The sequence below is a fragment of the Castor canadensis genome, chromosome 7 (assembly GCF_047511655.1).
Source record: "Castor canadensis chromosome 7, mCasCan1.hap1v2, whole genome shotgun sequence".
In the NCBI taxonomy this organism is placed as follows: domain Eukaryota; kingdom Metazoa; phylum Chordata; class Mammalia; order Rodentia; family Castoridae; genus Castor; species Castor canadensis.
Window position 1 is genome coordinate 47,695,280 of NC_133392.1, and position 10,477 is coordinate 47,705,756.

The following is a 10,477-nucleotide window of genomic DNA, read 5'->3' on the forward strand; positions in this document are numbered from 1 at the left end:
CTCTTTGGAAGGAAGTCCTCAGCCCAATGGGAATTTTTTCCTACCTCTTTTAGGGAGAAATATTTTATTTCTTTTTAAATTATAAAAATAATAATTACTGATTATAGAAAACAAAATATATGCAAAAGAAACAATGCAAAAGTAAGTTATCAATAACCCAAACATATATATGACAAGATATGTAGAGATAGTCATCACCATGTATCTAGGATACCACAGTTGTAACATAGGTAACATTTTTTCACATTGAATTACATTGCAAAAAATTTACCCTTTTTTTTAAACTCACTTTCAAATTTGTCTTTTATTTGGAATTTTCTGGCACGACATCATTTTTATCACAGCTGAAGCAGCCTCATGCTTAGATTTTTTTTGTTTGTTTTTGTTTTTTTTATGGAACACTTCACGAATTTGTGTGTCATCCTTGCACAGGGGCCATACAAATCTTCTCCTTTGTATCGTTCCAATTTTAGTATATGAGCTGCTGAAGCGAACACCTCAGTTGTTTAAAGGCAACTGTTTCTATCAGGATAAAAAGACAGTATTTTTTTTCATCATATTTTTAAAAACATTTCTATTTCTATCAATAATTTTGGACTTCAAACTGTAAAAACTGAAGGATAAGTGTTTAAAACATATTTTAAAATTAAGAAGGGAGCCAATTAAAACATGTAATTAAACATGTTTTAATTACCAAGCCTTGTATGCACATATGAATAATAAAATAAAAAAATAAAATGTAAATATTATTTAAAAAAACATATATATGTATATGTATAAATGCCAAGCATTTAAATGGCAGACATTTAAGAAATATTAATTTGACATAGAGGTGGAAAACTGTATAAACTATCACTAGGGTTCTGATATGTCTTACATTCTATGGACTCCTATGTAAATATTATTCTGTGATTATGCCTGGCTATATAACAATTCATTTGAAGATGTATTATAGAATTCATTGGTTCATTTGTGGTATAGTAATTTGTCAAGAAAGCTGTAGAATAATGAGTAGAAAGAAGTAGTTATGTGTTTATTGTCCAGTCAGTGCACATGAAATCTCTTCCTAGTGAACAGGTACCTTTCTCCAGTTTTTCCTTGATTTTCTCCATTTTGTTTTTGTTTTTCTTTAGGAAAAAAAAACAAGCAGCACTCCTGGGAATGTTTTACATTACTCTCCGGTGGTAGGGGCGGGGGTGGGGGCGGGGGGGACAGAGGCGGGGGGTAGCACTGTTACTCAGAATGGCCAATGTTTTTAATAGGGCTGATTGTATCCAAGCCAAATAGATTTTCTTGTCTCTGTAGGTACCTAACACTACTTAATTACTTATGGTTAAATTGTCACTCCTGGGACTATGTTATCCTCTGTGCCAGGTAAGAGCACAGTCTTCTAATGACATCTCAGAACTTGAGACTGCTTTGTTGATGATGAGCACAAAGTTAAATCTTATTCAGAGTATGCGAGCACATGAAGTATGATTTTTAGAGTAAAAGGTCATGTTAAATACATGCTTTGGGAGTTTTTGGCACAAACATAGAACCCACCTACTAACAGTAACTTTTCCTTAACTCTTCAGTCTTTACTTAGTGGCTGAATTCCTAAATGTGACGTCTTCAAATGCTGACCACACGCTTTTCTGTTTTGTATGTGTACAATCAGCATGGAAGATAGGCGAGAAACATTGTCTGAGAGAGTACAAGGGTCCCATTCCTACATAGAATACTTACTCTAATTCCAGAGTTACTTAGTTCATATTTCATAAAGTCTGAGTGTTTGATATGTTTATCTAAATAATAGCAGATACCTCTTACCACGTACCCTTTATTAGTACCAGATCTTTTTCAAATTTAATATTTTTCTTAAAATTGTTGAATTGATACACCTGGCTTATGTAAAATATCAATCATTGGTAGATTTTGTCACACATTAAATTCACGTAGATAAATTGGACAGTACTGTATTTGTTTCCTTATTTATCATTAAATGTTTTACAGTATATATATGAATACATGGGAATGCTATTAGAATTTTTAATGCAATTCTTAATCTTTTACATCTTACAGATCAAAGGCAAATATAAAATATTATTTTTGATTCATATCTACATAAAACGAGTACTTTTAAATCACTAATGTAATCTGCAGGCTTATGGAACATTATTCGTATCTATGAGACAAAATAAAAATTCTCAAAGTATTGAGGATCGCTCCCCGTTCCTTGTCCCTGTGCAATTTCATGTCCAGGTTTATAGGCCTTTCATGAGCTGTGGTGGTGGGTAAAGAAGGAGAACTAGTGAAGAAATGAAATTTACGCATGAAAATCATGTAGCTTTGAACTTAAGGAAATAATAACCTCACTTTAGGTGAAGTGCATGTGAATATGGAGGGCCAGGTCATTTAGACGGATCAGAAAATTCGAGGGGCGAAAGCAGGAATGGATCATCTGAAAAACAGATTTTAGAAATACTTACTATGTACAGTTTGTTGCAATTTATCTTTTTCTGATTATGCATAAAATCTCAGCACAGACACAGGACGTTTCAAAGCGCTGGGATTTGCATATGTGTTTAGTTGGAATGCCAATTATACCGCGTTTATCCTCTTTTCAGAATAAATTTTTATTAAAGTCACTTTCACAGCATATCTTTATGTTTTTATTTTTGATATGAATTGGTGCCTTTACCAAAGTATTTTTGAAAAGCTGATAAGTTTCAGTATCCAACACCTTTCTTTGATATTCTCTGCTTCATTAGGGCTTATAGTTTAAACCTCATTATCTGCTGATTGCCAGGAAATCAGTCTCAGAGCAACTGTCTCCTATTTCAGTCATTACATCTCACTTCTCCTGAGGATTAGTCTTTTCTGTTGAGGAATAATTATTTTGTCTGTTAGAATTAGTCTGTCCTAGAAGGGATACATAGAGATTTTAACAAGTGTATTATGTATTTATTTTGAGCTATTATATTCAATGTCTAATAATTAATAAAGAATACTTTCAGAATTTTATTACAACTTCATATCACTAGTGCTTGCTTGTAAATTTTATCCCAAATGATACTTAATGCTTACATTTTCTTAGGTTCTATATATATTGTAAAATAATTTTCTCACTATGGTAAACATATTTAAATTCTCTTTGCTGCTATTATAGCTAGAACTCAATGGTAAACACTTTTTAATTAGATGTTTGCTATGAAAGAAATATTAATAGACATGAAAATGGTTCTAAAGTTGATTGATACAGTTTACTATTAAAATTATATTGAAAATAATCTTTTCATTATGACACCTTAAAGGATGTATACATGTATACACATGTTTATATATAATTTATGCATTTGGGTACATATGCTCACATACATGCATAAGCTCATAGAGATATATTTAAAGGCAGTATAATGTGGTACTAGCTGGGCAAGATAGTTAACATGGCTAGGCCTCAATTTTTATGTACTTAAAACACGTTCAGAATTCAAAAGGGAACATTTTCAAGTGATAGACTCTTTTAAAAATGTTATTTCTATTTCTTTTTTTCAGTACCAATTAATTTTTACAGCTTATCACTTCCCTCCCTAGCCACATATAGAGCTAGATTTCCCTTGACCTCATGGACTTGTTTCCAATGCTTACTTCTTTTCACTCCTATGATTTCGAATACTCCCTATTAAAGCACATCTTCTAGCATAGAATTATGCCATAAATTGGGAGAAAATATTTGCAAAGGACTCATCTGATAAAATGCTGTTTTCCAAAACATATAAAACTCTTAAAATCTCATCAACGTGAAAACTAAAACTCTCATAAAAATGGACCAAAGACCTGAATAAACAAATATCTTGCCAAAGAATATATACAGATGACAAATAAACAGGTGAAAGATACTAAACATCAAATGACTGTAGAAATTCCCTATTAAAAAAAAAAACAGTGAGGTATCATTGAACATTTTTTTTAATGCCCAAAATCTAGAATAATGACAAGTATAAATGCTGGTGAGTACATGGGGCAACAAATAGCTCTAATGCATTGGTGGTAGAAATGAAAAAATGGTACATCACTTTGGAAGACAATTTGACAGTTACTTATGAAATTAAACATAGTCTTACTATTTCATCTTACTATCACATTCCTTACTATTTACCAAAAGGCAGTGAAATTTTATGGTCACACAAAGTCCTGCATACGGACATATAAAGTAGTCATGCATAATTACTTACTTGGAAGTAAACAATAATGCCCTATAGTAGGTCAATGGATAAATAAACTATGGTTCATTTAGAAAATGGAGTATTAGCCAACACTAAAGAGAGATGAACTATCAAGTCATTGGTAAGAATACTGTAACATCACAACTATATGGCATTAAGGAAAGGGCAAAACTAGTCATCAGTGTTTTCCAGAAAGTAATACAGAGGAAAAGCGAAAAGGCAGAACACCTGTTTTTAAGTAAGTGATACTCTTCTTTATTTATTATGTTGTTAAACATATATCATTGTGCATTTGTCAAAAAAGACAGAATGTACAACATCAAGAATGAACTGTAAGGAAAGCTATTGACTTTGAGTGATAATGTTATATCAGTTTGGATTCTGTATTTGAGCAAATGTACCACAGTAGTGAGATATCTTGGTAGCAGAAGAGGATGTGGATATGTGGAGGCCACTGCAATATAGGAAATCTGTCTATACTTGTCTGTTTTGTTGTGAAACTTAAGCAGCTTTAAGAAATAAGGTTCATTAAAAAAATTTGACTGCATACCATGTCCTGTTTTAACTTATAAGTTGTGTAAGAATTTGTTGAAATTCTGTGATTTTCCAATAGTAAAAAAGACAAGAAATGACTAGTTTTTGTTGTGATTATCTATATTACTAAAACAATTTTATGACAAAAAAATCAGACAGATGATGTCTCTTAGCACATTCTCTTGTCTTTGTAATTCTCCAATTCTAACTTCAGAGACTAAGGGACATGCCATTATTTCACATTGTTAAGGTTTAATACAATTTGTGAGAAGTGGTGAATGGATGCTGAAATTGAGAGACACCGTTCATCTAGCCAACAAATATACATTGAAATAAGAACAGGTTTTAGGAGTAGAAAACATTTATTTCTATATTATGTGGTATATTCTCATACACGCAGAGATCATATTCATTCTCTTCAGGGAGGTTTTCCTATGAGTTGATAAACAAGCTTTAAAAAATAAGGTCTGTAAATTAAATAAAATCTGACCACACTAGAACACTGTGCACACACACACACACACACACACACACACAAGCAAATACACATACACACACAGACTGATGAGTTTTGTATATTTATAAATGATAGATTATATGCGGAGAGATTCATGAATAGATGTAGTCATTTATCAAATTAGTCTATTTCAAAAATGAAAAAAATCCTGTTACTTAAACTGTTGACTGTTTGGTATGTTGGAGAAAACATTGTATCAATAGTTTAAACTGAGCATTATAGCACATGTCTGTAATCCCAGACACTCAAGAGGCACAGATGGGAGGATTGCAGACAATAGTCATGACCTTATCTGAAAAACAAGCTAAAAGCAAAAGGACTGGTAGCATGGTTAAAGTGATAGAGTGCTTTGTTGTAAATACAAAGTTATGAGTTCTATCTCCAGTGCTGCCAATAATAAATAAATAAACAAATAAATAAGCATAATTCAAAGTCATGTCCTCACACTAGTATTATGAATTTGAACATGTCACTGAATTCATTAACTTCAAGGTTTATTAGAAATACTGAACCTTGTATTTCAGTGAATAGAAGCTCATCCCCTTACTAGTTGAATATCTTTTTGAAAGTGTTCATTGTCTTTGAGACTCAGTCTTTACCTAATTAGTAAGTATTATAAAAATTCATATACTATAAATTGTGAGAATAGCATAAGCTTTATGTGATATTTTATAGCATATAATGGAGAACTACAAAATATTTTCAATTATATCTAAAAAGATTTTTCCACCCCTCATATTTTATATATATATATGTATATACCATAAATATACACATTCATGTGTATACACATGAATATGTACATATCTTTGTTGATATTTGCAAATACACATTCATCTTTCACATAAAACACAGTCTTAAATCCTCAAAGCATCTTACCTGACAGATCCTATTTACTTTATTTTGCAAAAGAGAAGGAAGATTCAGAAGTATTATGTAACTTGCACCACTAAGTGCAGAGTGAGATTCAAACCCCATCCAGCTGCCCCAGAACCAGAACTTCTTGGCTTATGCAGCATTGTGTCTAATGTCTCCATGCCATTTATCATCTCTGTGTGAGAACAAAAATACAGCAGAGTTTTGCCATACAAGCACTATCTGGAATATGCTAACAAGTGAAAATATGTAGCCACAAATGAGTTTGGAATGTTGTAGGTATTGATTTTGAGGATACAAAAACTTTTAGTAAGTAAATTCACAAATCTGTAATCTCTGAATACAAACACACACCCTATATTTTAATCTATATTTATTCCTTTGTTTTATCTACACTGACATGTAGCATTGATCCTCATTATTCTTTTATCTTTTCATTAAGAGGAAGATCATGGCACCTGCTGGACTCCACTCTAGAATCTGTCCTCATATTTGAAACATGTTGAAAAGATCACACTAAGAAAAAAATAGCAACTTAAAGTCCTATCTTGGGTCAGACATTATAAATATTGTCACTTAGTAATGGCATAAAGCATGAAAGTAGATTCTTTATCTTTTAATGAATGAAAGTAAAATAAGTAAGTCCTCATCACTGAGAAGTATAGAAACTAGAATCCTTTTAAAGATAGACATATTCTCTTTTCTTCTTTTCTCTGATGGTCTTCTTTCATCAATACACTGAGTTAGAATCAAAGTCAAGACGATTTACAGCCAAAAAGGAGTATATTCTACAAATTGTGAGCCCGAATAAGGTAAACTTTATGATACACAAGAAGTTCAAAGGGAGTTCTAGATCAGCATGTAGGGGTCTAGTGTGACCTTTTATCTCAACTCACTCATTCAAGGAAATAAAATACAGCTCTTCATTTCCACTTTTCTCACTGTACATTGTGACAATATCATGAAAATGCTAATAAACAAAATTAAAGAAGAAAACAGTATCTATGCACACATGTGATTGTACCCAGAATTTGCATCTTTTTAAATTTTTTACCTTTATTCTTGTGCTGGATGTAAAGGGTACATTGTGCCTTTTACACAGGTTCTTACACTGTATCAAATATATCACACATGAATTCTCCCCCTCTACTGTCCTCCTTTATCCCTCCTCCCCTGATTCCTGGTACAGTTTTAACAGGTATCACTTTTGCATTTATGTACATGTGTACACATTTGTTGCACTTTATTCAACTTCCTAACACTTATTCTGACTTAATTTTTGGTTTTGTTTCCTGGGCCTGCACTTTTGGGGAACTAAGAAAAAAATTACTTATTCTTTTTTTCTTGCATTATCTGAAAATTTTCTCATCCTGGATTAAGAACTATTGTAGCAAGACTAACAATTTGGATTTTGTGGTTTGTAGTTGGAGCAAACAGCCTGTGATTATTCAAAGTTTGCATCACTCAGGTCTGCAATGCACTCTCCAGGCATGGAGGTGTGGGGTAATAGAGTCTAGTACAGCCAGGCTCACTAGAATGCCCTGTTAATATTTGGAGCCAAACCCTAGAATAATTTCCAAGGAAGGGCTTGCATCTTGTCATCAATCTGCATAAACATATACCTCAGATTCTTAATGGGAGAAAAATACTTGATTGTTTGATTGTTCTAGGATCTGCTGACCAACGTATCATTTCTATGGCTATTTAATTATCTATCTATATCAAAGTCATACTCTAGCATTCACACTGATCCCTGTCCACTGGATTCCTAACTCTATGCTCCACTTTCTACAATTCTCTACTTTCATACTTGTAGGCTTTTTGGTATTTTGTATTAACAGCCTGCTACTATCTCCTCATGACATTAATTTAAGATTTCCACATTCTCATTACCTTCTTTTCTTTAGTGAAATATACTCTAGAATAAGGGGAACTCTGCCCAACATCAATACAATTCTGTGGATATTACTCAAGTGAATTATGAATTTAAATGCTCTCCAAAGTTTTGTAGAATTTGTGCATTTCTGTGTACATGTTTGTGTTTTAAGTTATTAAAGTAGAAATCCTGGTTTATTTATATTTTTAAGATCACTATGATTTCTCCTAAATATTTAAAATACCAAGGTTTATAAAAACTAGTGGTGAGAAAAACAATAATGATGACTAGAATACAGCAAAAGCAATAATGATATTTCCCATTTATGAGTTCCTAAAATATATTATGCAGTATGCAGAGGGCTTTATATATGTGGTCATAACTAATCCTTATAGCAAACTGGAGAGGGTTTTAAAGATTACAAAACTGATATTTGAAAAGATTAATTATCTTCCTTAAAGCCTCATGCTGGCTTGTGGTAGTGACAAGATGAAACGAAGTTCTACCTGCCAGCAGTGCCTGTTTCCTCCGCACTCCATACTAACAGCCTTATTCAGCATTGACTAAATGACTTGGATAATTTAATGTTTTCTTTCTCCCCAGATAGGTGACTGTGTTAAGCATGGAGTTAATGTACATTAAGCTGAAAAAAAGTTTTGTTTAGCTCATCAGTAAGTAAGTAGAAATAGTCTTCTTCAGTCTGCTTACTCTTAGACAAGGCAACACACAAAACAGCAAAAGTATACATGGTCAATTATCAAGGTGGTTATAATCTTGACTAGGAAATATATATCAATACAATTTTTAAACACAGCTTTTGTTTGGTAGTAATATGAATGTATGCCCAATAGTTGATATTTTGTCAAATCCAAGTAAATTTTCCATGTATGTTACTTGAGGATTGATTGGATTATTCCAGAAGAAAGAAAATCTATTTCAAGGACTTAAGATGTTACTTTGGGTATAATATTAAAATAATTTTAAGACACATCCTTCTCAACCATAAGGAATAAAATGTTTGGGTCAACTTTTTTCCCTTTCCTTTTCAATACAAAAATCAGGACAAATCCTGATTTTTGCCATCGTTTTTCCTCTTTCAGTTCTGGGTATAGAACTCAAGTCCTTACTCATGCTAGGCAAGTACTGTACCACTGAGATGTATCTCCAGACCTTTTTATTCTTTGTGAAGATAAATTCTGCTGAAATGCATTAGTGGACATTATCAATCAGATTTTTCATATTCTCTGTCTTCTGTTTCTGTCTCTGTCTCCCTCTTTCTCTGTGCAGCAACAGCATTGTAAAAATTAGCTTTTACCCTTTCAACAGCTGAATTGGTAAAAGCTTATGCTAAATGTATACTGTGTTTGTGCTGAGCTATCTGTATCCAAATGTATATGCCAACTAAAATAATTATTAGGCATTTTGGGGAGGCATTTTGCCTAGTTAGGTTGATAAATGCCCTCCATAATTAATGCTTTCTACCTGTAACAATGTTCCCTCTAGAATAAGACTTATAAATAATATACTAATTAATATTCAAAATTTAATTTAGATTTCTTAGATATAGTGAGTTATGGTATACCAGTAATTTGCTATATTTGAGAAAATAAACACTAGTCAAATACTCTCTTAGGACTTTATGAGATAACAGAAGAATGTAATGCAGTATTTTGGTCATTCTTACTTGTTTTATTTATTTATTTATTTATTTATTTATTTATTATTTATTGAGATAGATTTTCACTTTGTAGCCCAGTCTGCCTTTGAACTCTAAATCTTTCTGCCTTTGTTTCCTGAGTGCTAGAAATACAGATGTTGGTCATTTTACCCACCAGTGCTTCAAGAATGATTAAAATACTGGATGGTTTTATGTTAAAGTACTAGATTTAGAGAAAGAAATCAATGAATAATCTAAAAAATTCACAAATGAAACAATATTAATATATATGCAAAAGTCACAAATCAATGAGAGATTTCTTCAATTCTCTCTAAACATCATGTTAGATTGAAAACTTGTTTAGAAGTGTGGAATGAATTTAATGATATTCTGATGCATGTGTGCATGAATATAAACTTACATGTACACACATAAGTTCTTGAATTTTTTTACCATCTAGAAAATTTCTGTGAACCATATATACTTATTTCATTTTGGACACAGGGCTAAGATAAACATTGTGGAGTATTTCCAGAAGTATATTCTGGGGAAAGACATGGAACACCATATTGATTAAAGAGCTAAAGAACACTCATATAATTAAAAAGCAGGAGAAAATGACCAAAAAAATTTGATTAACTAGCAACAATTAAACAAACATGCAAGAAAATAACTTTAAATTTCCCTCCTACAGAACATTACTGAAGACCTGTAGTCACACCTTCTGCAGGGAGAAACCATTTGGCTATGGTGACCACAGCAGAAGCACTATTCATCTGCAGCAATGGCAGAGGAATGGCAATTCTAAA

The 10,477-nt window shown here is 32.2% G+C and overlaps 1 non-coding gene across 1 annotated transcript; it reads right to left on the reverse strand.

Annotated features, from left to right (window-relative positions):
• Nucleotides 1–387: 387 nt before the first annotated feature.
• LOC141425209 (U6 spliceosomal RNA) lies at nt 388–497 on the reverse strand. Its single transcript, XR_012450298.1, has one exon. It is a non-coding gene; the product is annotated as a U6 spliceosomal RNA (small nuclear RNA).
• Between the last annotated feature and the right edge of the window lie 9,980 nt (nt 498–10,477).